This window comes from Pelobates fuscus, chromosome 3 (genome assembly GCF_036172605.1).
Source record: "Pelobates fuscus isolate aPelFus1 chromosome 3, aPelFus1.pri, whole genome shotgun sequence".
Taxonomy (NCBI): Eukaryota; Metazoa; Chordata; class Amphibia; order Anura; family Pelobatidae; genus Pelobates; species Pelobates fuscus.
In genome coordinates this window covers 395,988,696-396,014,773 of record NC_086319.1, presented here as the reverse complement: position 1 = coordinate 396,014,773, position 26,078 = coordinate 395,988,696, and the positions used below count along the sequence as shown (strand labels likewise).

Genomic DNA, 26,078 nt, shown 5'->3' with positions numbered 1-26,078 from the left:
AACATAATGAAATAACGCAAGTACGGGATATATGGATTATATATGCTAAGCCTGCTTTTTATCCAACTCTGGTATGACAAGAGATCTGTGCTTACTCTTCTCCAAAGCAAAAGCAGCATGACCCCGACGTGATTTGAACACGCAACCTTCTGATCTGGAGTCAGACGCGATACCGTTGCGCCACGAGGTCTCATTGTAAAGGTGGACATGGTCGTCAACAGAGTAGCCAACAAAGGTAGGTTTTTTTCCCTCACCGACATAAAATTAGATAGATTCTGACAAATTAAATATTCAGCCTAAAGAGGAAAGAAAATAAGTACTTTTCTTTTCAGCACAATACCACTGTAATTGAAGGCAAAGCCAAACAGAAAGGCACCGCACCAGCTAGCCAGTTTCTGTGTTTGTGACCATGTGAAGCCATACCGGTTTAATTACATTACAATGGAACATGCAAATGCTGGGGTGAATCGTGCATGGTGTGGAATTCTCCACGTGACTTACTCTTTGCTAGCTTTATATTTAGGACAATTTATGGCCTCTTTCAAGTGAGAAGAAAGATGTTAAATTCTCTTCCTAAAGAAGGTGTTTTATGGAATTCAGTAGATGTATTTGAGGATGGCCTCGATGTTCTTGTGGCAAAGCTGGAAACTATGCCACTTTAGTATCTAAAGTGGGTATTGTAACACAGCTTGTTGATCCAAGGAGAAATCGGAATGCACATATGGAGTTCTAAAGGAATCCTGCTGCCCAACTTGGGGCACAATTGAAAATGACTTCAGGTCTTTCTTTTTTTCCTTTCTCCTTCTTTTGGAACAACAAGGGGAAGAAGGGTGGGTGAAATGTTGAAGCTGAGTCTTCTTTTCATCCTGCATTACTTTTCTAACTTTCTGTGTTACTGTTCCATTTTCAAAGATCAAATGAGTATGAAACAAGTGCATTTCCATGTCCACATAAGTTGCACGTTGTGGCAAATAAGGAAGCGGTATTTAAACGGCGTGATACGTTTATTCATCCACAGAAGGCTGGAAGAAAAAAAGAGCCTGATGGCAGCGGTGGGATTCGAACCCACGCCCCCGAAGAGACTGGAGCCTTAATCCAGCGCCTTAGAACGCTCGGCCACGCTACCTGCGCAAAATCCCTGTGGCTGCGTACTCAAAACAAGCACGCCATTTGGGAGCGTTCTGATCATTTCATTTTCTTTCTTGTCAAAAGGTTGCAAGTCCCGACAATATCTTTCCACACTCATGCAGCACTGCTGGCGGCATAGGTCATTTAGAACGCCTTCACCTCTACAAGACCGCAAAAACACAAGAAAACTAGATCAATGCTAAAATATTACACATCCCCCTCTATGTATTCTCACACAGAAAGAGTTTAAAGCGCAAGTTCCTCATGTTACATTCAGGTGAAATCTGCTAGCATGTCAAATGACCACCAACAGGTGCAAACAAAAGATAACAATTCAACACCAGCATAGGGAAAGTGCTGTCCTCCAGTATTCAGCATTCAAATGCTGCCTCTAGGAAATCGATTCATTAACCTGTTTTGACAAAAAGGGAGTAAAGCAATCAAAAAGGAGGAACCCATAAAATGACACGCTAAAGGAACACGGGGACTCTATTTTTGGTTCCCGACTCCTAGTTTAAAATCCACAGGATTCATTTGAAACAATCAGGAATCCTGCAGCATGTCAAATCTACCTACTGTAGATGAGCAGTACTTTTCCCGTTTTGACCATCAACATAATGAAATAACGCAAGTACGGGATATATGGATTATATATGCTAAGCCTGCTTGTTATCCAACTCTGGTATGACAAGAGATCTGTGCTTACTCTTCTCCAAAGCAAAAGCAGCATGACCCCGACGTGATTTGAACACACAACCTTCTGATCTGGAGTCAGACGCGCTACCGTTGCGCCACGAGGTCTCATTGTAAAGGTAGACGTGGTCGTCAACAGAGTAGCCAACAAAGGTAGGTTTTTTTCCCCCACCGACATAAAATTAGATCGATTCTGACAAATTAAATATTCAGCCTAAAGAGGAAAGAAAATAAGTACTTTTCTTTTCAGCACAATACCACTGTAATTGAAGGCAAAGCCAAACAGAAAGGCACCGCACCAGCTAGCCAGTTTCTGTGTTTGTGGCCATGTGAAGCCATACCGGTTTAATTACATTACAATGGAACATGCAAATGCTGGGGTGAATCGTGCATGGTGTGGAATTCTCCACGTGACTTACTCTTTGCTAGCTTTATATTTAGGACAATTTATGGCCTCTTTCAAGTGAGAAGAAAGATGTTAAATTCTCTTTCTAAAGAAGGTGTTTTATGGAATTCAGTAGATGTATTTGAGTATGGCCTCGATGTTCTTGTGGCAAAGCTGGAAACTATGCCACTTTAGTATCTAAAGTGGGTATTGTAACACAGCTTGTTGATCCAAGGAGAAATCGGAATGCACATATGGAGTTCTAAAGGAATCCTGCTGCCCAATGTGGGGCACAATTGAAAATGACTTCAGGTCTTTCTTTTTTTCCTTTCTCCTTCTTTTGGAACAACAAGGGGAAGAAGGGTGGGTGAAATGTTGAAGCTGAGTCTTCTTTTCATCCTGCATTACTTTTCTAACTTTCTGTGTTACTGTTCCATTTTCAAAGATCAAATGAGTATGCAACAAGTGCATTTCCATGTCCACATAAGTTGCACGTTGTGGCAAATAAGGAAGCGGTATTTAAACGGCGTGATACGTTTATTCATCCACAGAAGGCTGGAAGAAAAAAAGAGCCTGATGGCAGCGGTGGGATTCGAACCCACGCCACCGAAGAGACTGGAGCCTTAATCCAGCACCTTAGACCGCTCGGCCACGCTACCTGCGCAAAATCCCTGTGGCTGCGTACTCAAAACACACACGCCATTTGGGAGCGTTCTGATCATTTCCTTTTCTTTCTTGTCAAAAGGTTGCAAGTCCCGACAATATCTTTCCACACTCATGCAGCACTGCTGGCGGCATAGGTCATTTAGAACGCCTTCACCTCTACAAGACCGCAAAAACACAAGAAAACTAGATCAATGCTAAAATATTACACATCCCCCTCTATTTATTCTCACACAGAAAGAGTTTAAAGCGCAAGTTCCTCATTTTACATTCAGGTGAAATCTGCTAGCATGTCAAATGACCACCAACAGGTGCAAACAAAAGATAACAATTCAACACCAGCATAGGGAAAGTGCTGTCCTCCAGTATTCAGCATTCAAATGCTGCCTCTAGGAAATCGATTCATTAACCTGTTTTGACAAAAAGTTAGTAAAGCAAAAAAAAAGGAGGAACCCATAAAATGACACGCTAAAGGAACAGGGGGACTCTATTTTTGGTTACCGACTCCTATTTTAAAATCCACAGGATTCATTTGAAACAATCAGGAATCCTGCAGCATGTCAAATCTACCTACTGTAGATGAGCAGGACTTTTCCCGTTTTGACCATCAACATAATGAAATAACGCAAGTACGGGATATATGGATTATATATGCTAAGCCTGCTTTTTATCCAACTCTGGTATGACAAGAGATCTGTGCTTACTCTTCTCCAAAGCAAAAGCAGCATGACCCCGACGTGATTTGAACACGCAACCTTCTGATCTGGAGTCAGACGCGATACCGTTGCGCCACGAGGTCTCATTGTAAAGGTGGACATGGTCGTCAACAGAGTAGCCAACAAAGGTAGGTTTTTTTCCCTCACCGACATAAAATTAGATAGATTCTGACAAATTAAATATTCAGCCTAAAGAGGAAAGAAAATAAGTACTTTTCTTTTCAGCACAATACCACTGTAATTGAAGGCAAAGCCAAACAGAAAGGCACCGCACCAGCTAGCCAGTTTCTGTGTTTGTGACCATGTGAAGCCATACCGGTTTAATTACATTACAATGGAACATGCAAATGCTGGGGTGAATCGTGCATGGTGTGGAATTCTCCACGTGACTTACTCTTTGCTAGCTTTATATTTAGGACAATTTATGGCCTCTTTCAAGTGAGAAGAAAGATGTTAAATTCTCTTCCTAAAGAAGGTGTTTTATGGAATTCAGTAGATGTATTTGAGGATGGCCTCGATGTTCTTGTGGCAAAGCTGGAAACTATGCCACTTTAGTATCTAAAGTGGGTATTGTAACACAGCTTGTTGATCCAAGGAGAAATCGGAATGCACATATGGAGTTCTAAAGGAATCCTGCTGCCCAACTTGGGGCACAATTGAAAATGACTTCAGGTCTTTCTTTTTTTCCTTTCTCCTTCTTTTGGAACAACAAGGGGAAGAAGGGTGGGTGAAATGTTGAAGCTGAGTCTTCTTTTCATCCTGCATTACTTTTCTAACTTTCTGTGTTACTGTTCCATTTTCAAAGATCAAATGAGTATGAAACAAGTGCATTTCCATGTCCACATAAGTTGCACGTTGTGGCAAATAAGGAAGCGGTATTTAAACGGCGTGATACGTTTATTCATCCACAGAAGGCTGGAAGAAAAAAAGAGCCTGATGGCAGCGGTGGGATTCGAACCCACGCCCCCGAAGAGACTGGAGCCTTAATCCAGCGCCTTAGAACGCTCGGCCACGCTACCTGCGCAAAATCCCTGTGGCTGCGTACTCAAAACAAGCACGCCATTTGGGAGCGTTCTGATCATTTCATTTTCTTTCTTGTCAAAAGGTTGCAAGTCCCGACAATATCTTTCCACACTCATGCAGCACTGCTGGCGGCATAGGTCATTTAGAACGCCTTCACCTCTACAAGACCGCAAAAACACAAGAAAACTAGATCAATGCTAAAATATTACACATCCCCCTCTATGTATTCTCACACAGAAAGAGTTTAAAGCGCAAGTTCCTCATGTTACATTCAGGTGAAATCTGCTAGCATGTCAAATGACCACCAACAGGTGCAAACAAAAGATAACAATTCAACACCAGCATAGGGAAAGTGCTGTCCTCCAGTATTCAGCATTCAAATGCTGCCTCTAGGAAATCGATTCATTAACCTGTTTTGACAAAAAGGGAGTAAAGCAATCAAAAAGGAGGAACCCATAAAATTACACGCTAAAGGAACACGGGGACTCTATTTTTGGTTCCCGACTCCTAGTTTAAAATCCACAGGATTCATTTGAAACAATCAGGAATCCTGCAGCATGTCAAATCTACCTACTGTAGATGAGCAGTACTTTTCCCGTTTTGACCATCAACATAATGAAATAACGCAAGTACGGGATATATGGATTATATATGCTAAGCCTGCTTGTTATCCAACTCTGGTATGACAAGAGATCTGTGCTTACTCTTCTCCAAAGCAAAAACAGCATGACCCCGACGTGATTTGAACACACAACCTTCTGATCTGGAGTCAGACGCGCTACCGTTGCGCCACGAGGTCTCATTGTAAAGGTAGACGTGGTCGTCAACAGAGTAGCCAACAAAGGTAGGTTTTTTTCCCCCACCGACATAAAATTAGATCGATTCTGACAAATTAAATATTCAGCCTAAAGAGGAAAGAAAATAAGTACTTTTCTTTTCAGCACAATACCACTGTAATTGAAGGCAAAGCCAAACAGAAAGGCACCGCACCAGCTAGCCAGTTTCTGTGTTTGTGGCCATGTGAAGCCATACCGGTTTAATTACATTACAATGGAACATGCAAATGCTGAGGTGAATCGTGCATGGTGTGGAATTCTCCACGTGACTTACTCTTTGCTAGCTTTATATTTAGGACAATTTATGGCCTCTTTCAAGTGAGAAGAAAGATGTTAAATTCTCTTCCTAAAGAAGGTGTTTTATGGAATTCAGTAGATGTATTTGAGTATGGCCTCGATGTTCTTGTGGCAAAGCTGGAAACTATGCCACTTTAGTATCTAAAGTGGGTATTGTAACACAGCTTGTTGATCCAAGGAGAAATCGGAATGCACATATGGAGTTCTAAAGGAATCCTGCTGCCCAATGTGGGGCACAATTGAAAATGACTTCAGGTCTTTCTTTTTTTCCTTTCTCCTTCTTTTGGAACAACAAGGGGAAGAAGGGTGGGTGAAATGTTGAAGCTGAGTCTTCTTTTCATCCTGCATTACTTTTCTAACTTTCTGTGTTACTGTTCCATTTTCAAAGATCAAATGAGTATGAAACAAGTGCATTTCCATGTCCACATAAGTTGCACGCTGTGGCAAAAAAGGAAGCGGTATTTAAACTGCGTGATACGTTTATTCATCCACAGAAGGCTGGAAGAAAAAAAAGAGTCTGATGGCAGCGGTGGGATTCGAACCCACGCCCCCAAAGAGACTGGAGCCTTAATCCAGCGCCTTAGACCGCTCGGCCAAGCTACCTGCGCAAAATCCCTGTGGCTGCGTACTCAAAACACGCACGCCATTTGGGAGCGTTCTGATCATTTCCTTTTCTTTCTTGTCAAAAGGTTGCAAGTCCCGACAATATCTTTCCACACTCATGCAGCACTGCTGACGGCATAGGTCATTTAGAACGCCTTCACCTCTACAAGACCGCAAAAACACAAGAAAACTAGATCAATGCTAAAATATTACACATCCCCCTCTATTTATTCTCACACAGAAAGAGTTTAAAGCGCAAGTTCCTCATGTTACATTCAGGTGAAATCTGCTAGCGTGTCAAATGACCACCAACAGGTGCAAACAAAAGATAACAATTCAACACCAGCATAGCGAAAGTGCTGTCCTCCAGTATTCAGCATTCAAATGCTGCCTCTAGGAAATCGATTCATTAACCTGTTTTGACAAAAAGGGAGTAAAGCAAAAAAAAGGAGGAACCCATAAAATGACACGCTAAAGGAACAGGGGGACTCTATTTTTGGTTCCCGACTCCTAGTTTAAAATCCACAGGATTCATTTGAAACAATCAGGAATCCTGCAGCATGTCAAATCTACCTACTGTAGATGAGCAGGACTTTTCCCGTTTTGACCATCAACATAATGAAATAACGCAAGTACGGGATATATGGATTATATATGCTAAGCCTGCTTTTTATCCAACTCTGGTATGACAAGAGATCTGTGCTTACTCTTCTCCAAAGCAAAAGCAGCATGACCCCGACGTGATTTGAACACGCAACCTTCTGATCTGGAGTCAGACACGCTACCGTTGCGCCACAAGGTCTCATTGTAAAGGTGGATGTGGTCGTCAACAGAGTAGCCAACAAAGGTAGTTTTTTTCCCCCACCGACATAAAATTAGATAGATTCTGACAAATTAAATATTCAGCCTAAAGAGGAAAGAAAATAAGTACTTTTCTTTTCAGCACAATACCACTGTAATTGAAGGCAAAGCCAAACAGAAAGGCACTGCACCAGCTAGCCAGTATCTGTGTTTGTGGCCATGTGAAGCCATACCGGTTTAATTACATTACAATGGAACATGCAAATGCTGGGGTGAATCGTGCATGGTGTGGAATTCTCCACGTGACTTACTCTTTGCTAGCTTTATATTTAGGACAATTTATGGCCTCTTTCAAGTGAGAAGAAAGATGTTAAATTCTCTTCCTAAAGAAGGTGTTTTATGGAATTCAGTAGATGTATTTGAGGATGGCCTCGATGTTCTTGTGGCAAAGCTGGAAACTATGCCACTTTAGTATCTAAAGTGGGTATTGTAACACAGCTTGTTGATCCAAGGAGAAATCGGAATGCACATATGGAGTTCTAAAGGAATCCTGCTGCCCAACTTGGGGCACAATTGAAAATGACTTCAGGTCTTTCTTTTTTTCCTTTCTCCTTCTTTTGGAACAACAAGGGGAAGAAGGGTGGGTGAAATGTTGAAGCTGAGTCTTCTTTTCATCCTGCATTACTTTTCTAACTTTCTGTGTTACTGTTCCATTTTCAAAGATCAAATGAGTATGCAACAAGTGCATTTCCATGTCCACATAAGTTGCACGTTGTGGCAAATAAGGAAGCGGTATTTAAACGGCGTGATACGTTTATTCATCCACAGAAGGCTGGAAGAAAAAAAGAGCCTGATGGCAGCGGTGGGATTCGAACCCACGCCCCCGAAGAGACTGGAGCCTTAATCCAGCGCCTTAGACCGCTCGGCCACGCTACCTGCGCAAAATCCCTGTGGCTGCGTACTCAAAACACGCACGCCATTTGGGAGCGTTCTGATCATTTAATTTTCTTTCTTGTCAAAAGGTTGCAAGTCCCGACAATATCTTTCCACACTCATGCAGCACTGCTGGCGGCATAGGTCATTTAGAACGCCTTCACCTCTACAAGACCGCAAAAACACAAGAAAACTAGATCAATGCTAAAATATTACACATCCCCCTCTATTTATTCTCACACAGAAAGAGTTTAAAGCGCAAGTTCCTCATTTTACATTCAGGTGAAATCTGCTAGCATGTCAAATGACCACCAACAGGTGCAAACAAAAGATAACAATTCAACACCAGCATAGGGAAAGTGCTGTCCTCCAGTATTCAGCATTCAAATGCTGCCTCTAGGAAATCGATTCATTAACCTGTTTTGACAAAAAGTTAGTAAATCAAAAAAAAAGGAGGAACCCATAAAATGACACGCTAAAGGAACAGGGGGACTCTATTTTTGGTTCCCGACTCCTATTTTAAAATCCACAGGATTCATTTGAAACAATCAGGAATCCTGCATCATGTCAAATCTACCTACTGTAGATGAGCAGGACTTTTCCCGTTTTGACCATCAACATAATGAAATAACGCAAGTACGGGATATATGGATTATATATGCTAAGCCTGCATTTTATCCAACTCTGGTATGACAAGAGATCTGTGCTTACTCTTCTCCAAAGCAAAAGCAGCATGACCCCGACGTGATTTGAACACGCAACCTTCTGATCTGGAGTCAGACGCGCTACCGTTGCGCCACGAGGTCTCATTGTAAAGGTGGACGTGGTCGTCAACAGAGTAGCCAACAAAGGTAGGTTTTTTTTCCCCCACCGACATAAAATTAGATAGATTCTGACAAATTAAATATTCAGCCTAAAGAGGAAAGAAAATAAGTACTTTTCTTTTCAGCACAATACCACTGTAATTGAAGGCAAAGCCAAACAGAAAGGCACTGCACCAGCTAGCCAGTTTCTGTGTTTGTGGCCATGTGAAGCCATACCGGTTTAATTACATTACAATGGAACATGCAAATGCTGGGGTGAATCGTGCATGGTGTGGAATTCTCCACGTGACTTACTCTTTCCTAGCTTTATATTTAGGACAATTTATGGCCTCTTTCAAGTGAGAAGAAAGATGTTAAATTCTCTTCCTAAAGAAGGTATTTTATGGAATTCAGTAGATGTATTTGAGGATGGCCTCGATGTTCTTGTGGCAAAGCTGGAAACTATGCCACTTTAGTATCTAAAGTGGGTATTGTAACACAGCTTGTTGATCCAAGGAGAAATCGGAATGCACATATGGAGTTCTAAAGGAATCCTGCTGCCCAACTTGGGGCACAATTGAAAATGACTTCAGGTCTTTCTTTTTTTCCTTTCTCCTTCTTTTGGAACAACAAGGGGAAGAAGGGTGGGTGAAATGTTGAAGCTGAGTCTTCTTTTCATCCTGCATTACTTTTCTAACTTTCTGTGTTACTGTTCCATTTTCAAAGATCAAATGAGTATGCAACAAGTGCATTTCCATGTCCACATAAGTTGCACGTTGTGGCAAATAAGGAAGCGGTATTTAAACGGCGTGATACGTTTATTCATCCACAGAAGGCTGGAAGAAAAAAAGAGCCTGATGGCAGCGGTGGGATTCGAACCCACGCCCCCGAAGAGACTGGAGCCTTAATCCAGCGCCTTAGACCGCTCGGCCACGCTACCTGCGCAAAATCCCTGTGGCTGCGTACTCAAAACACGCACGCCATTTGGGAGCGTTCTGATCATTTCATTTTCTTTCTTGTCAAAAGGTTGCAAGTCCCGACAATATCTTTCCACACTCATGCAGCACTGTTGGCGGCATAGGTCATTTAGAACGCCTTCACCTCTACAAGACCGCAAAAACACAAGAAAACTAGATCAATGCTAAAATATTACACATCCCCCTCTATTTATTCTCACACAGAAAGAGTTTAAAGCGCAAGTTCCTCATTTTACATTCAGGTGAAATCTGCTAGCATGTCAAATGACCACCAACAGGTGCAAACAAAAGATAACAATTCAACACCAGCATAGGGAAAGTGCTGTCCTCCAGTATTCAGCATTCAAATGCTGCCTCTAGGAAATCGATTCATTAACCTGTTTTGACAAAAAGTTAGTAAAGCAAAAAAAAAGGAGGAACCCATAAAATGACACGCTAAAGGAACAGGGGGACTCTATTTTTGGTTCCCGACTCCTATTTTAAAATCCACAGGATTCATTTGAAACAATCAGGAATCCTGCAGCATGTCAAATCTACCTACTGTAGATGAGCAGGACTTTTCCCGTTTTGACCATCAACATAATGAAATAACGCAAGTACGGGATATATGGATTATATATGCTAAGCCTGCTTTTTATCCAACTCTGGTATGACAAGAGATCTGTGCTTACTCTTCTCCAAAGCAAAAGCAGCATGACCCCGACGTGATTTGAACACGCAACCTTCTGATCTGGAGTCAGACGCGCTACCGTTGCACCACGAGGTCTCATTGTAAAGGTGGACGTGGTCATCAACAGAGTAGCCAACAAAGGTAGGTTTTTTTTCCCCCACCGACATAAAATTAGATAGATTCTGACAAATTAAATATTCAGCCTAAAGAGGAAAGAAAATAAGTACTTTTCTTTTCAGCACAATACCACTGTAATTGAAGGCAAAGCCAAACAGAAAGGCACCGCACCAGCTAGCCAGTTTCTGTGTTTGTGGCCATGTGAAGCCATACCGGTTTAATTACATTACAATGGAACATGCAAATGCTGGGGTGAATCGTGCATGGTGTGGAATTCTCCACGTGACTTACTCTTTGCTAGCTTTATATTTAGGACAATTTATGGCCTCTTTCAAGTGAGAAGAAAGATGTTAAATTCTCTTCCTAAAGAAGGTGTTTTATGGAATTCAGTAGATGTATTTGAGGATGGCCTCGATGTTCTTGTGGCAAAGCTGGAAACTATGCCACTTTAGTATCTAAAGTGGGTATTGTAACACAGCTTGTTGATCCAAGGAGAAATCGGAATGCACATATGGAGTTCTAAAGGAATCCTGCTGCCCAACTTGGGGCACAATTGAAAATGACTTCAGGTCTTTCTTTTTTTCCTTTCTCCTTCTTTTGGAACAACAAGGGGAAGAAGGGTGGGTGAAATGTTGAAGCTGAGTCTTCTTTTCATCCTGCATTACTTTTCTAACTTTCTGTGTTACTGTTCCATTTTCAAAGATCAAATGAGTATGCAACAAGTGCATTTCCATGTCCACATAAGTTGCACGTTGTGGCAAATAAGGAAGCGGTATTTAAACGGCGTGATACGTTTATTCATCCACAGAAGGCTGGAAGAAAAAAAGAGCCTGATGGCAGCGGTGGGATTCGAACCCACGCCCCCGAAGAGACTGGAGCCTTAATCCAGCGCCTTAGACCGCTCGGCCACGCTACCTGCGCAAAATCCCTGTGGCTGCGTACTCAAAACACGCACGCCATTTGGGAGCGTTCTGATCATTTCATTTTCTTTCTTGTCAAAAGGTTGCAAGTCCCGACAATATCTTTCCACACTCATGCAGCACTGTTGGCGGCATAGGTCATTTAGAACGCCTTCACCTCTACAAGACCGCAAAAACACAAGAAAACTAGATCAATGCTAAAATATTACACATCCCCCTCTATTTATTCTCACACAGAAAGAGTTTAAAGCGCAAGTTCCTCATTTTACATTCAGGTGAAATCTGCTAGCATGTCAAATGACCACCAACAGGTGCAAACAAAAGATAACAATTCAACACCAGCATAGGGAAAGTGCTGTCCTCCAGTATTCAGCATTCAAATGCTGCCTCTAGGAAATCGATTCATTAACCTGTTTTGACAAAAAGTTAGTAAAGCAAAAAAAAAGGAGGAACCCATAAAATGACACGCTAAAGGAACAGGGGGACTCTATTTTTGGTTCCCGACTCCTATTTTAAAATCCACAGGATTCATTTGAAACAATCAGGAATCCTGCAGCATGTCAAATCTACCTACTGTAGATGAGCAGGACTTTTCCCGTTTTGACCATCAACATAATGAAATAACGCAAGTACGGGATATATGGATTATATATGCTAAGCCTGCTTTTTATCCAACTCTGGTATGACAAGAGATCTGTGCTTACTCTTCTCCAAAGCAAAAGCAGCATGACCCCGACGTGATTTGAACACGCAACCTTCTGATCTGGAGTCAGACGCGCTACCGTTGCACCACGAGGTCTCATTGTAAAGGTGGACGTGGTCATCAACAGAGTAGCCAACAAAGGTAGGTTTTTTTTCCCCCACCGACATAAAATTAGATAGATTCTGACAAATTAAATATTCAGCCTAAAGAGGAAAGAAAATAAGTACTTTTCTTTTCAGCACAATACCACTGTAATTGAAGGCAAAGCCAAACAGAAAGGCACCGCACCAGCTAGCCAGTTTCTGTGTTTGTGGCCATGTGAAGCCATACCGGTTTAATTACATTACAATGGAACATGCAAATGCTGGGGTGAATCGTGCATGGTGTGGAATTCTCCACGTGACTTACTCTTTGCTAGCTTTATATTTAGGACAATTTATGGCCTCTTTCAAGTGAGAAGAAAGATGTTAAATTCTCTTCCTAAAGAAGGTGTTTTATGGAATTCAGTAGATGTATTTGAGGATGGCCTCGATGTTCTTGTGGCAAAGCTGGAAACTATGCCACTTTAGTATCTAAAGTGGGTATTGTAACACAGCTTGTTGATCCAAGGAGAAATCGGAATGCACATATGGAGTTCTAAAGGAATCCTGCTGCCCAACTTGGGGCACAATTGAAAATGACTTCAGGTCTTTCTTTTTTTCCTTTCTCCTTCTTTTGGAACAACAAGGGGAAGAAGGGTGGGTGAAATGTTGAAGCTGAGTCTTCTTTTCATCCTGCATTACTTTTCTAACTTTCTGTGTTACTGTTCCATTTTCAAAGATCAAATGAGTATGCAACAAGTGCATTTCCATGTCCACATAAGTTGCACGTTGTGGCAAATAAGGAAGCGGTATTTAAACGGCGTGATACGTTTATTCATCCACAGAAGGCTGGAAGAAAAAAAGAGCCTGATGGCAGCGGTGGGATTCGAACCCACGCCCCCGAAGAGACTGGAGCCTTAATCCAGCGCCTTAGACCGCTCGGCCACGCTACCTGCGCAAAATCCCTGTGGCTGCGTACTCAAAACACGCACGCCATTTGGGAGCGTTCTGATCATTTCATTTTCTTTCTTGTCAAAAGGTTGCAAGTCCCGACAATATCTTTCCACACTCATGCAGCACTGCTGGCGGCATAGGTCATTTAGAACGCCTTCACCTCTACAAGACCGCAAAAACACAAGAAAACTAGATCAATGCTAAAATATTACACATCCCCCTCTATTTATTCTCACACAGAAAGAGTTTAAAGCGCAAGTTCCTCATTTTACATTCAGGTGAAATCTGCTAGCATGTCAAATGACCACCAACAGGTGCAAACAAAAGATAACAATTCAACACCAGCATAGGGAAAGTGCTGTCCTCCAGTATTCAGCATTCAAATGCTGCCTCTAGGAAATCGATTCATTAACCTGTTTTGACAAAAAGTTAGTAAAGCAAAAAAAAAGGAGGAACCCATAAAATGACACGCTAAAGGAACAGGGGGACTCTATTTTTGGTTCCCGACTCCTATTTTAAAATCCACAGAATTCATTTGAAACAATCAGGAATCCTGCAGCATGTCAAATCTACCTACTGTAGATGAGCAGGACTTTTCCCGTTTTGACCATCAACATAATGAAATAACGCAAGTACGGGATATATGGATTATATATGCTAAGCCTGCTTTTTATCCAACTCTGGTATGACAAGAGATCTGTGCTTACTCTTCTCCAAAGCAAAAGCAGCATGACCCCGACGTGATTTGAACACGCAACCTTCTGATCTGGAGTCAGACGCGCTACCGTTGCGCCACGAGGTCTCATTGTAAAGGTGGACGTGGTCGTCAACAGAGTAGCCAACAAAGGTAGGTTTTTTTTCCCCCACCGACATAAAATTAGATAGATTCTGACAAATTAAATATTCAGCCTAAAGAGGAAAGAAAATAAGTACTTTTCTTTTCAGCACAATACCACTGTAATTGAAGGCAAAGCCAAACAGAAAGGCACTGCACCAGCTAGCCAGTTTCTGTGTTTGTGGCCATGTGAAGCCATACCGGTTTAATTACATTACAATGGAACATGCAAATGCTGGGGTGAATCGTGCATGGTGTGGAATTCTCCACGTGACTTACTCTTTGCTAGCTTTATATTTAGGACAATTTATGGCCTCTTTCAAGTGAGAAGAAAGATGTTAAATTCTCTTCCTAAAGAAGGTATTTTATGGAATTCAGTAGATGTATTTGAGGATGGCCTCGATGTTCTTGTGGCAAAGCTGGAAACTATGCCACTTTAGTATCTAAAGTGGGTATTGTAACACAGCTTGTTGATCCAAGGAGAAATCGGAATGCACATATGGAGTTCTAAAGGAATCCTGCTGCCCAACTTGGGGCACAATTGAAAATGACTTCAGGTCTTTCTTTTTTTCCTTTCTCCTTCTTTTGGAACAACAAGGGGAAGAAGGGTGGGTGAAATGTTGAAGCTGAGTCTTCTTTTCATCCTGCATTACTTTTCTAACTTTCTGTGTTACTGTTCCATTTTCAAAGATCAAATGAGTATGCAACAAGTGCATTTCCATGTCCACATAAGTTGCACGTTGTGGCAAATAAGGAAGCGGTATTTAAACGGCGTGATACGTTTATTCATCCACAGAAGGCTGGAAGAAAAAAAGAGCCTGATGGCAGCGGTGGGATTCGAACCCACGCCCCCGAAGAGACTGGAGCCTTAATCCAGCGCCTTAGACCGCTCGGCCACGCTACCTGCGCAAAATCCCTGTGGCTGCGTACTCAAAACACGCACGCCATTTGGGAGCGTTCTGATCATTTCATTTTCTTTCTTGTCGAAAGGTTGCAAGTCCCGACAATATCTTTCCACACTCATGCAGCACTGCTGGCGGCATAGGTCATTTAGAACGCCTTCACCTCTACAAGACCGCAAAAACACAAGAAAACTAGATCAATGCTAAAATATTACACATCCCCCTCTATTTATTCTCACACAGAAAGAGTTTAAAGCGCAAGTTCCTCATTTTACATTCAGGTGAAATCTGCTAGCATGTCAAATGACCACCAACAGGTGCAAACAAAAGATAACAATTCAACACCAGCATAGGGAAAGTGCTGTCCTCCAGTATTCAGCATTCAAATGCTGCCTCTAGGAAATCGATTCATTAACCTGTTTTGACAAAAAGTTAGTAAAGCAAAAAAAAAGGAGGAACCCATAAAATGACACGCTAAAGGAACAGGGGGACTCTATTTTTGGTTCCCGACTCCTATTTTAAAATCCACAGGATTCATTTGAAACAATCAGGAATCCTGCAGCATGTCAAATCTACCTACTGTAGATGAGCAGGACTTTTCCCGTTTTGACCATCAACATAATGAAATAACGCAAGTACGGGATATATGGATTATATATGCTAAGCCTGCATTTTATCCAACTCTGGTATGACAAGAGATCTGTGCTTACTCTTCTCCAAAGCAAAAGCAGCATGACCCCGACGTGATTTGAACACGCAACCTTCTGATCTGGAGTCAGACGCGCTACCGTTGCGCCACGAGGTCTCATTGTAAAGGTGGACGTGGTCGTCAACAGAGTAGCCAACAAAGGTAGGTTTTTTTTCCCCCACCGACATAAAATTAGATAGATTCTGACAAATTAAATATTCAGCCTAAAGAGGAAAGAAAATAAGTACTTTTCTTTTCAGCACAATACCACTGTAATTGAAGGCAAAGCCAAACAGAAAGGCACTGCACCAGCTAGCCAGTTTCTGTGTTTGTGGCCATGTGAAGCCATACCGGTTTAATTACATTACAATGGAACATGCAAATGCTGGGGTGAATCGTGCATGGTGTGGAATTCTCCACGTGACTTACTCTTTGCTAGCTTTATATTTAGGACAATTTATGGCCTCTTTCAAGTGAGAAGAAAGATGTTAAATTCTCTTCCTAAAGAAGGTGTTTTATGGAATTCAGTAGATGTATTTGAGGATGGCCTCGATGTTCTTGTGGCAAAGCTGGAAACTATGCCACTTTAGTATCTAAAGTGGGTATTGTAACACAGCTTGTTGATCCAAGGAGAAATCGGAATGCACATATGGAGTTCTAAAGGAATCCTGCTGCCCAACTTGGGGCACAATTGAAAATGACTTCAGGTCTTTCTTTTTTTCCTTTCTCCTTCTTTTGGAACAACAAGGGGAAGAAGGGTGGGTGAAATGTTGAAGCTGAGTCTTCTTTTCATCCTGCATTACTTTTCTAACTTTCTGTGTTACTGTTCCATTTTCAAAGATCAAATGAGTATGCAACAAGTGCATTTCCATGTCCACATAAGTTGCACGTTGTGGCAAATAAGGAAGCGGTATTTAAACGGCGTGATACGTTTATTCATCCACAGAAGGCTGGAAGAAAAAAAGAGCCTGATGGCAGCGGTGGGATTCGAACCCACGCCCCCGAAGAGACTGGAGCCTTAATCCAGCGCCTTAGACCGCTCGGCCACGCTACCTGCGCAAAATCCCTGTGGCTGCGTACTCAAAACACGCACGCCATTTGGGAGCGTTCTGATCATTTCATTTTCTTTCTTGTCAAAAGGTTGCAAGTCCCGACAATATCTTTCCACACTCATGCAGCACTGCTGGCGGCATAGGTCATTTAGAACGCCTTCACCTCTACAAGACCGCAAAAACACAAGAAAACTAGATCAATGCTAAAATATTACACATCCCCCTCTATCTATTCTCACACAGAAAGAGTTTAAAGCGCAAGTTCCTCATTTTACATTCAGGTGAAATCTGCTAGCATGTCAAATGACCACCAACAGGTGCAAACAAAAGATAACAATTCAACACCAGCATAGGGAAAGTGCTGTCCTCCAGTATTCAGCATTCAAATGCTGCCTCTAGGAAATCGATTCATTAACCTGTTTTGACAAAAAGGGAGTAAAGCAAAAAAAAGGAGGAACCCATAAAATGACACGCTAAAGGAACAGGGGGACTCTATTTTTGGTTCCCGACTCCTAGTTTAAAATCCACAGGATTCATTTGAAACAATCAGGAATCCTGCAGCATGTCAAATCTACCTACTGTAGATGAGCAGGACTTTTCCCGTTTTGACCATCAACATAATGAAATAACGCAAGTACGGGATATATGGATTATATATGCTAAGCCTGCTTTTTATCCAACTCTGGTATGACAAGAGATCTGTGCTTACTCTTCTCCAAAGCAAAAGCAGCATGACCCCGACGTGATTTGAACACGCAACCTTCTGATCTGGAGTCAGACGTGCTACCATTGCGCCACAAGGTCTCATTGTAAAGGTGGACGTGGTCGTCAACAGAGTAGCCAACAAAGGTAGTTTTTTCCCCCACCGACATAAAATTAGATAGATTGTGTCAAATTTAATATTCAGCCTAAAGAGGAAAGAAAATAAGTACTTTTCTTTTCAGCACAATACCACTGTAATTGAAGGCAAAGCCAAACAGAAAGGCACCGCACCAGCTAGCCAGTTTCTGTGTTTGTGGCCATGTGAAGCCATACCGGTTTAATTACATTACAATGGAACATGCAAATGCTGGGGTGAATCGTGCATGGTGTGGAATTCTCCATGTGACTTACTCTTTGCTAGCTTTATATTTAGGACAATTTATGGCCTCTTTCAAGTGAGAAGAAAGATGTTAAATTCTCTTCCTAAAGAAGGTGTTTTATGGAATTCAGTAGATGTATTTGAGGATGGCCTCGATGTTCTTGTGGCAAAGCTGGAAACTATGCCACTTTAGTATCTAAAGTGGGTATTGTAACACAGCTTGTTGATACAAGGAGAAATCGGAATGCACATATGGAGTTCTAAAGGAATCCTGCTGCCCAACTTGGGGCACAATTGAAAATGACTTCAGGTCTTTCTTTTTTCCTTTCTCCTTCTTTTGGAACAACAAGGGGAAGAAGGGTGGGTGAAATGTTGAAGCTGAGTCTTCTTTTCATCCTGCATTACTTTTCTAACTTTATGTGTTACTGTTCCATTTTCAAAGATCAAATGAGTATGAAACAAGTGCACTTCCATGTCCACATAAGTTGCACGTTGTGGCAAATAAGGAAGCGGTATTTAAACGGCGTGATACGTTTATTCATCCACAGAAGGCTGGAAGAAAAAAAGAGCCTGATGGCAGCGGTGGGATTCGAACCCACGCCCCCGAAGAGACTGGAGCCTTAATCCAGCGCCTTAGACCGCTCGGCCACGCTACCTGCGCAAAATCCCTGTGGCTGCGTACTCAAAACACGCACGCCATTTGGGAGCGTTCTGATCATTTCATTTTCTTTCTTGTCAAAAGGTTGCAAGATCCGACAATATCTTTCCACACTCATGCAGCACTGCTGGCGGCATAGGTCATTTAGAACGCCTTCACCTCTACAAGACCGCAAAAACACAAGAAAACTAGATCAATGCTAAAATATTACACATCCCCCTCTATTTATTCTCACACAGAAAGAGTTTAAAGCGCAAGTTCCTCATGTTACATTCAGGTGAAATCTGCTAGCGTGTCAAATGACCACCAACAGGTGCAAACAAAAGATAACAATTCAACACCAGCATAGGGAAAGTGCTGTCCTCCAGTATTCAGCATTCAAATGCTGCCTCTAGGAAATCGATTCATTAACCTGTTTTGACAAAAAGGGAGTAAAGCAAAAAAAAGGAGGAACCCATAAAATGACACGCTAAAGGAACAGGGGGACTCTATTTTTGGTTCCCGACTCCTAGTTTAAAATCCACAGGATTCATTTGAAACAATCAGGAATCCTGCAGCATGTCAAATCTACCTACTGTAGATGAGCAGGACTTTTCCCGTTTTGACCATCAACATAATGAAATAACGCAAGTACGGGATATATGGATTATATATGCTAAGCCTGCTTTTTATCCAACTCTGGTATGACAAGAGATCTGTGCTTACTCTTCTCCAAAGCAAAAGCAGCATGACCCCGACGTGATTTGAACACGCAACATTCTGATCTGGAGTCAGACGCGAAACCGTTGCGCCACGAGGTCTCATTGTAAAGGTGGACGTGGTCGTCAACAGAGTAGCCAACAAAGGTAGGTTTTTTTCCCCCACCGACATAAAATTAGATAGATTCTGACAAATTAAATATTCAGCCTAAAGAGGAAAGAAAATAAGTACTTTTCTTTTCAGCACAATACCACTGTAATTGAAGGCAAAGCCAAACAGAAAGGCACCGCACCAGCTAGCCAGTTTCTGTGTTTGTGGCCATGTGAAGCCATACCGGTTTAATTACATTACAATGGAACATGCAAATGCTGGGGTGAATCGTGCATGGTGTGGAATTCTCCACGTGACTTACTCTTTGCTAGCTTTATATTTAGGACAATTTATGGCCTCTTTCAAGTGAGAAGAAAGATGTTAAATTCTCTTCCTAAAGAAGGTGTTTTATGGAATTCAGTAGATGTATTTGAGGATGGCCTCGATGTTCTTGTGGCAAAGCTGGAAACTATGCCACTTTAGTATCTAAAGTGGGTATTGTAACACAGCTTGTTGATCCAAGGAGAAATCGGAATGCACATATGGAGTTCTAAAGGAATCCTGCTGCCCAACTTGGGGCACAATTGAAAATGACTTCAGGTCTTTCTTTTTTTCCTTTCTCCTTCTTTTGGAACAACAAGGGGAAGAAGGGTGGGTGAAATGTTGAAGCTGAGTCTTCTTTTCATCCTGCATTACTTTTCTAACTTTCTGTGTTACTGTTCCATTTTCAAAGATCAAATGAGTATGCAACAAGTGCATTTCCATGTCCACATAAGTTGCACGTTGTGGCAAATAAGGAAGCGGTATTTAAACGGCGTGATACGTTTATTCATCCACAGAAGGCTGGAAGAAAAAAAAGAGCCTGATGGCAGCGGTGGGATTCGAACCCACGCCCCCGAATAGACTGGAGCCTTAATCCAGCGCCTTAGACCGCTCGGCCACGCTACCTGCGCAAAATCCCTGTGGCTGCGTACTCAAAACACACACGCCATTTGGGAGCGTTCTGATCATTTCATTTTCTTTCTTGTCAAAAGGTTGCAAGTCCCGACAATATCTTTCCACACTCATGCAGCACTGCTGGCGGCATAGGTCATTTAGAACGCCTTCACCTCTACAAGACCGCAAAAACACAAGAAAACTAGATCAATGCTAAAATATTACACATCCCCCTCTATTTATTCTCACACAGAAAGAGTTTAAAGCGCAAGTTCCTCATTTTACATTCAGGTGAAATCTGCTAGCATGTCAAATGACCACCAACAGGTGCAAACAAAAGATAACAATTCAACACCAGCATAGGGAAAGTGCTGTCCTCCAGTATTCAGCATTCAAATGCTGCATCTAGGAAATCGATTCATTAACCTGTTTTGACAAAAAGGGAGTAAAGCAAAAAAAAGGAGGAACCCATAAAATTACACGCTAAAGGAACAGGGGGACTCTATTTTTGGTTCCCGACTCCTAGTTTAAAATCCACAGGATTCATTTGAAACAATCAGGAATCCTGCAGCATGTCAAATCTACCTACTGTAGATGAGCAGGACTTTTCCCGTTTTGACCATCAACATAATGAAATAACGCAAGTACGGGATATATGGATTATATATGCTAAGCCTGCTTTTTATCCAACTCTGGTATGACAAGAGATCTGTGCTTACTCTTCTCCAAAACAAAAGCAGCATGACCCCGATGTGATTTGAACACGCAACCTTCTGATCTGGAGTCAGACGCGCTACCGTTGCGCCACAAGGTCTCATTGTAAAGGTGGACGTGGTCGTCAACAGAGTAGCCAACAAAGGTAGTTTTTTCCCCCACCGACATAAAATTAGATAGATTCTGACAAATTAAATATTCAGCCTAAAGAGGAAAGAAAATAAGTACTTTTCTTTTCAGCACAATACCACTGTAATTGAAGGCAAAGCCAAACAGAAAGGCACCGCACCAGCTAGCCAGTTTCTGTGTTTGTGGCCATGTGAAGCCATACCGGTTTAATTACATTACAATGGAACATGCAAATGCTGGGGTGAATCGTGCATGGTGTGGAATTCTCCACGTGACTTACTCTTTGCTAGCTTTATATTTAGGACAATTTATGGCCTCTTTCAAGTGAGAAGAAAGATGTTAAATTCTCTTCCTAAAGAAGGTGTTTTATGGAATTCAGTAGATGTATTTGAGGATGGCCTCGATGTTCTTGTGGCAAAGCTGGAAACTATGCCACTTTAGTATCTAAAGTGGGTATTGTAACACAGCTTGTTGATCCAAGGAGAAATCGGAATGCACATATGGAGTTCTAAAGGAATCCTGCTGCCCAACTTGGGGCACAATTGAAAATGACTTCAGGTCTTTCTTTTTTTCCTTTCTCCTTCTTTTGGAACAACAAGGGGAAGAAGGGTGGGTGAAATGTTGAAGCTGAGTCTTCTTTTCATCCTGCATTACTTTTCTAACTTTCTGTGTTACTGTTCCATTTTCAAAGATCAAATGAGTATGCAACAAGTGCATTTCCATGTCCACATAAGTTGCACGTTGTGGCAAATAAGGAAGCGGTATTTAAACGGCGTGATACGTTTATTCATCCACAGAAGGCTGGAAGAAAAAAAAGAGCCTGATGGCAGCGGTGGGATTCGAACCCACGCCCCCGAATAGACTGGAGCCTTAATCCAGCGCCTTAGACCGCTCGGCCACGCTACCTGCGCAAAATCCTTGTGGCTGCGTACTCAAAACACACACGCCATTTGGGAGCGTTCTGATCATTTCATTTTCTTTCTTGTCAAAAGGTTGCAAGTCCCGACAATATCTTTCCACACTCATGCAGCACTGCTGGCGGCATAGGTCATTTAGAACGCCTTCACCTCTACAAGACCGCAAAAACACAAGAAAACTAGATCAATGCTAAAATATTACACATCCCCCTCTATTTATTCTCACACAGAAAGAGTTTAAAGCGCAAGTTCCTCATTTTACATTCAGGTGAAATCTGCTAGCATGTCAAATGACCACCAACAGGTGCAAACAAAAGATAACAATTCAACACCAGCATAGGGAAAGTGCTGTCCTCCAGTATTCAGCATTCAAATGCTGCATCTAGGAAATCGATTCATTAACCTGTTTTGACAAAAAGGGAGTAAAGCAAAAAAAAGGAGGAACCCATAAAATTACACGCTAAAGGAACAGGGGGACTCTATTTTTGGTTCCCGACTCCTAGTTTAAAATCCACAGGATTCATTTGAAACAATCAGGAATCCTGCAGCATGTCAAATCTACCTACTGTAGATGAGCAGGACTTTTCCCGTTTTGACCATCAACATAATGAAATAACGCAAGTACGGGATATATGGATTATATATGCTAAGCCTGCTTTTTATCCAACTCTGGTATGACAAGAGATCTGTGCTTACTCTTCTCCAAAGCAAAAGCAGCATGACCCCGATGTGATTTGAACACGCAACCTTCTGATCTGGAGTCAGACGCGCTACCGTTGCGCCACAAGGTCTCATTGTAAAGGTGGACGTGGACGTGGTCGTCAACAGAGTAGCCAACAAAGGTAGTTTTTTCCCCCACCGACATAAAATTAGATAGATTCTGACAAATTAAATATTCAGCCTAAAGAGGAAAGAAAATAAGTACTTTTCTTTTCAGCACAATACCACTGTAATTGAAGGCAAAGCCAAACAGAAAGGCACCGCACCAGCTAGCCAGTTTCTGTGTTTGTGGCCATGTGAAGCCATACCGGTTTAATTACATTACAATGGAACATGCAAATGCTGGGGTGAATCGTGCATGGTGTGGAATTCTCCACGTGACTTACTCTTTGCTAGCTTTATATTTAGGACAATTTATGGCCTCTTTCAAGTGAGAAGAAAGATGTTAAATTCTCTTCCTAAAGAAGGTGTTTTATGGAATTCAGTAGATGTATTTGAGGATGGCCTCGATGTTCTTGTGGCAAAGCTGGAAACTATGCCACTTTAGTATCTAAAGTGGGTATTGTAACACAGCTTGTTGATCCAAGGAGAAATCGGAATGCACATATGGAGTTCTAAAGGAATCCTGCTGCCCAACTTGGGGCACAATTGAAAATGACTTCAGGTCTTTCTTTTTTTCCTTTCTCCTTCTTTTGGAACAACAAGGGGAAGAAGGGTGGGTGAAATGTTGAAGCTGAGTCTTCTTTTCATCCTGCATTACTTTTCTAACTTTCTGTGTTACTGTTCCATTTTCAAAGATCAAATGAGTATGCAACAAGTGCATTTCCATGTCCACATAAGTTGCACGTTGTGGCAAATAAGGAAGCGGTATTTAAACGGCGTGATACGTTTATTCATCCACAGAAGGCTGGAAGAAAAAAAGAGCCTGATGGCAGCGGTGGGATTCGAACCCACGCCCCCGAAGAGACTGGAGCCTTAATCCAGCGCCTTAGACCGCTCGGCCACGCTACCTGCGCAAAATCCCTGTGGCTGCGTACTCAAAACACGCACGCCATTTGGGAGCGTTCTGATCATTTCATTTTCTTTCTTGTCAAAAGGTTGCAAGTCCCGACAATATCTTTCCACACTCATGCAGCACTGCTGGCGGCATAGGTCATTTAGAACGCCTTCACCTCTACAAGACCGCAAAAACACAAGAAAACTAGATCAATGCTAAAATATTACACATCCCCCTCTATTTATTCTCACACAGAAAGAGTTTAAAGCGCAAGTTCCTCATTTTACATTCAGGTGAAATCTGCTAGCATGTCAAATGACCACCAACAGGTGCAAACAAAAGATAACAATTCAACACCAGCATAGGGAAAGTGCTGTCCTCCAGTATTCAGCATTCAAATGCTGCATCTAGGAAATCGATTCATTAACCTGTTTTGACAAAAAGGGAGTAAAGCAAAAAAAAGGAGGAACCCATAAAATTACACGCTAAAGGAACAGGGGGACTCTATTTTTGGTTCCCGACTCCTAGTTTAAAATCCACAGGATTCATTTGAAACAATCAGGAATCCTGCAGCATGTCAAATCTACCTACTGTAGATGAGCAGGACTTTTCCCGTTTTGACCATCAACATAATGAAATAACGCAAGTACGGGATATATGGATTATATATGCTAAGCCTGCTTTTTATCCAACTCTGGTATGACAAGAGATCTGTGCTTACTCTTCTCCAAAACAAAAGCAGCATGACCCCGATGTGATTTGAACACGCAACCTTCTGATCTGGAGTCAGACGCGCTACCGTTGCGCCACAAGGTCTCATTGTAAAGGTGGACGTGGTCGTCAACAGAGTAGCCAACAAAGGTAGTTTTTTCCCCCACCGACATAAAATTAGATAGATTCTGACAAATTAAATATTCAGCCTAAAGAGGAAAGAAAATAAGTACTTTTCTTTTCAGCACAATACCACTGTAATTGAAGGCAAAGCCAAACAGAAAGGCACCGCACCAGCTAGCCAGTTTCTGTGTTTGTGGCCATGTGAAGCCATACCGGTTTAATTACATTACAATGGAACATGCAAATGCTGGGGTGAATCGTGCATGGTGTGGAATTCTCCACGTGACTTACTCTTTGCTAGCTTTATATTTAGGACAATTTATGGCCTCTTTCAAGTGAGAAGAAAGATGTTAAATTCTCTTCCTAAAGAAGGTGTTTTATGGAATTCAGTAGATGTATTTGAGGATGGCCTCGATGTTCTTGTGGCAAAGCTGGAAACTATGCCACTTTAGTATCTAAAGTGGGTATTGTAACACAGCTTGTTGATCCAAGGAGAAATCGGAATGCACATATGGAGTTCTAAAGGAATCCTGCTGCCCAACTTGGGGCACAATTGAAAATGACTTCAGGTCTTTCTTTTTTTCCTTTCTCCTTCTTTTGGAACAACAAGGGGAAGAAGGGTGGGTGAAATGTTGAAGCTGAGTCTTCTTTTCATCCTGCATTACTTTTCTAACTTTCTGTGTTACTGTTCCATTTTCAAAGATCAAATGAGTATGCAACAAGTGCATTTCCATGTCCACATAAGTTGCACGTTGTGGCAAATAAGGAAGCGGTATTTAAACGGCGTGATACGTTTATTCATCCACAGAAGGCTGGAAGAAAAAAAAGAGCCTGATGGCAGCGGTGGGATTCGAACCCACGCCCCCGAATAGACTGGAGCCTTAATCCAGCGCCTTAGACCGCTCGGCCACGCTACCTGCGCAAAATCCTTGTGGCTGCGTACTCAAAACACACACGCCATTTGGGAGCGTTCTGATCATTTCATTTTCTTTCTTGTCAAAAGGTTGCAAGTCCCGACAATATCTTTCCACACTCATGCAGCACTGCTGGCGGCATAGGTCATTTAGAACGCCTTCACCTCTACAAGACCGCAAAAACACAAGAAAACTAGATCAATGCTAAAATATTACACATCCCCCTCTATTTATTCTCACACAGAAAGAGTTTAAAGCGCAAGTTCCTCATTTTACATTCAGGTGAAATCTGCTAGCATGTCAAATGACCACCAACAGGTGCAAACAAAAGATAACAATTCAACACCAGCATAGGGAAAGTGCTGTCCTCCAGTATTCAGCATTCAAATGCTGCATCTAGGAAATCGATTCATTAACCTGTTTTGACAAAAAGGGAGTAAAGCAAAAAAAAGGAGGAACCCATAAAATTACACGCTAAAGGAACAGGGGGACTCTATTTTTGGTTCCCGACTCCTAGTTTAAAATCCACAGGATTCATTTGAAACAATCAGGAATCCTGCAGCATGTCAAATCTACCTACTGTAGATGAGCAGGACTTTTCCCGTTTTGA

General features: G+C 42.0%; 19 non-coding genes across 19 annotated transcripts; all 19 read right to left on the bottom strand.

Annotated features, from left to right (window-relative positions):
* Positions 1–118: 118 nt before the first annotated feature.
* TRNAW-CCA (transfer RNA tryptophan (anticodon CCA)) lies at positions 119–190 on the bottom strand. The gene has a single exon. It is a non-coding gene; the product is annotated as a tRNA-Trp (tRNA).
* Positions 191–1,857: 1,667 nt separating this feature from the next.
* Positions 1,858–1,929, bottom strand: TRNAW-CCA (transfer RNA tryptophan (anticodon CCA)). Its single transcript has one exon. It is a non-coding gene; the product is annotated as a tRNA-Trp (tRNA).
* A 1,667-nt stretch (positions 1,930–3,596) lies between these two features.
* On the bottom strand, positions 3,597–3,668 carry TRNAW-CCA (transfer RNA tryptophan (anticodon CCA)). The gene has a single exon. It is a non-coding gene; the product is annotated as a tRNA-Trp (tRNA).
* A 1,667-nt stretch (positions 3,669–5,335) lies between these two features.
* Positions 5,336–5,407, bottom strand: TRNAW-CCA (transfer RNA tryptophan (anticodon CCA)). The gene has a single exon. It is a non-coding gene; the product is annotated as a tRNA-Trp (tRNA).
* Positions 5,408–7,074: 1,667 nt separating this feature from the next.
* Positions 7,075–7,146, bottom strand: TRNAW-CCA (transfer RNA tryptophan (anticodon CCA)). Its single transcript has one exon. It is a non-coding gene; the product is annotated as a tRNA-Trp (tRNA).
* Positions 7,147–7,999: 853 nt separating this feature from the next.
* Positions 8,000–8,081, bottom strand: TRNAL-AAG (transfer RNA leucine (anticodon AAG)). Its single transcript has one exon. It is a non-coding gene; the product is annotated as a tRNA-Leu (tRNA).
* Positions 8,082–8,812: 731 nt separating this feature from the next.
* On the bottom strand, positions 8,813–8,884 carry TRNAW-CCA (transfer RNA tryptophan (anticodon CCA)). Its single transcript has one exon. It is a non-coding gene; the product is annotated as a tRNA-Trp (tRNA).
* Positions 8,885–9,739: 855 nt separating this feature from the next.
* On the bottom strand, positions 9,740–9,821 carry TRNAL-AAG (transfer RNA leucine (anticodon AAG)). The gene has a single exon. It is a non-coding gene; the product is annotated as a tRNA-Leu (tRNA).
* A 731-nt stretch (positions 9,822–10,552) lies between these two features.
* Positions 10,553–10,624, bottom strand: TRNAW-CCA (transfer RNA tryptophan (anticodon CCA)). Its single transcript has one exon. It is a non-coding gene; the product is annotated as a tRNA-Trp (tRNA).
* Positions 10,625–11,479: 855 nt separating this feature from the next.
* TRNAL-AAG (transfer RNA leucine (anticodon AAG)) lies at positions 11,480–11,561 on the bottom strand. The gene has a single exon. It is a non-coding gene; the product is annotated as a tRNA-Leu (tRNA).
* Positions 11,562–12,292: 731 nt separating this feature from the next.
* TRNAW-CCA (transfer RNA tryptophan (anticodon CCA)) lies at positions 12,293–12,364 on the bottom strand. The gene has a single exon. It is a non-coding gene; the product is annotated as a tRNA-Trp (tRNA).
* Positions 12,365–13,219: 855 nt separating this feature from the next.
* Positions 13,220–13,301, bottom strand: TRNAL-AAG (transfer RNA leucine (anticodon AAG)). The gene has a single exon. It is a non-coding gene; the product is annotated as a tRNA-Leu (tRNA).
* A 731-nt stretch (positions 13,302–14,032) lies between these two features.
* On the bottom strand, positions 14,033–14,104 carry TRNAW-CCA (transfer RNA tryptophan (anticodon CCA)). Its single transcript has one exon. It is a non-coding gene; the product is annotated as a tRNA-Trp (tRNA).
* An 855-nt stretch (positions 14,105–14,959) lies between these two features.
* Positions 14,960–15,041, bottom strand: TRNAL-AAG (transfer RNA leucine (anticodon AAG)). Its single transcript has one exon. It is a non-coding gene; the product is annotated as a tRNA-Leu (tRNA).
* A 731-nt stretch (positions 15,042–15,772) lies between these two features.
* On the bottom strand, positions 15,773–15,844 carry TRNAW-CCA (transfer RNA tryptophan (anticodon CCA)). The gene has a single exon. It is a non-coding gene; the product is annotated as a tRNA-Trp (tRNA).
* An 855-nt stretch (positions 15,845–16,699) lies between these two features.
* On the bottom strand, positions 16,700–16,781 carry TRNAL-AAG (transfer RNA leucine (anticodon AAG)). Its single transcript has one exon. It is a non-coding gene; the product is annotated as a tRNA-Leu (tRNA).
* A 730-nt stretch (positions 16,782–17,511) lies between these two features.
* On the bottom strand, positions 17,512–17,583 carry TRNAW-CCA (transfer RNA tryptophan (anticodon CCA)). The gene has a single exon. It is a non-coding gene; the product is annotated as a tRNA-Trp (tRNA).
* An 851-nt stretch (positions 17,584–18,434) lies between these two features.
* On the bottom strand, positions 18,435–18,516 carry TRNAL-AAG (transfer RNA leucine (anticodon AAG)). Its single transcript has one exon. It is a non-coding gene; the product is annotated as a tRNA-Leu (tRNA).
* A 5,136-nt stretch (positions 18,517–23,652) lies between these two features.
* TRNAL-AAG (transfer RNA leucine (anticodon AAG)) lies at positions 23,653–23,734 on the bottom strand. The gene has a single exon. It is a non-coding gene; the product is annotated as a tRNA-Leu (tRNA).
* Positions 23,735–26,078: the final 2,344 nt, after the last annotated feature.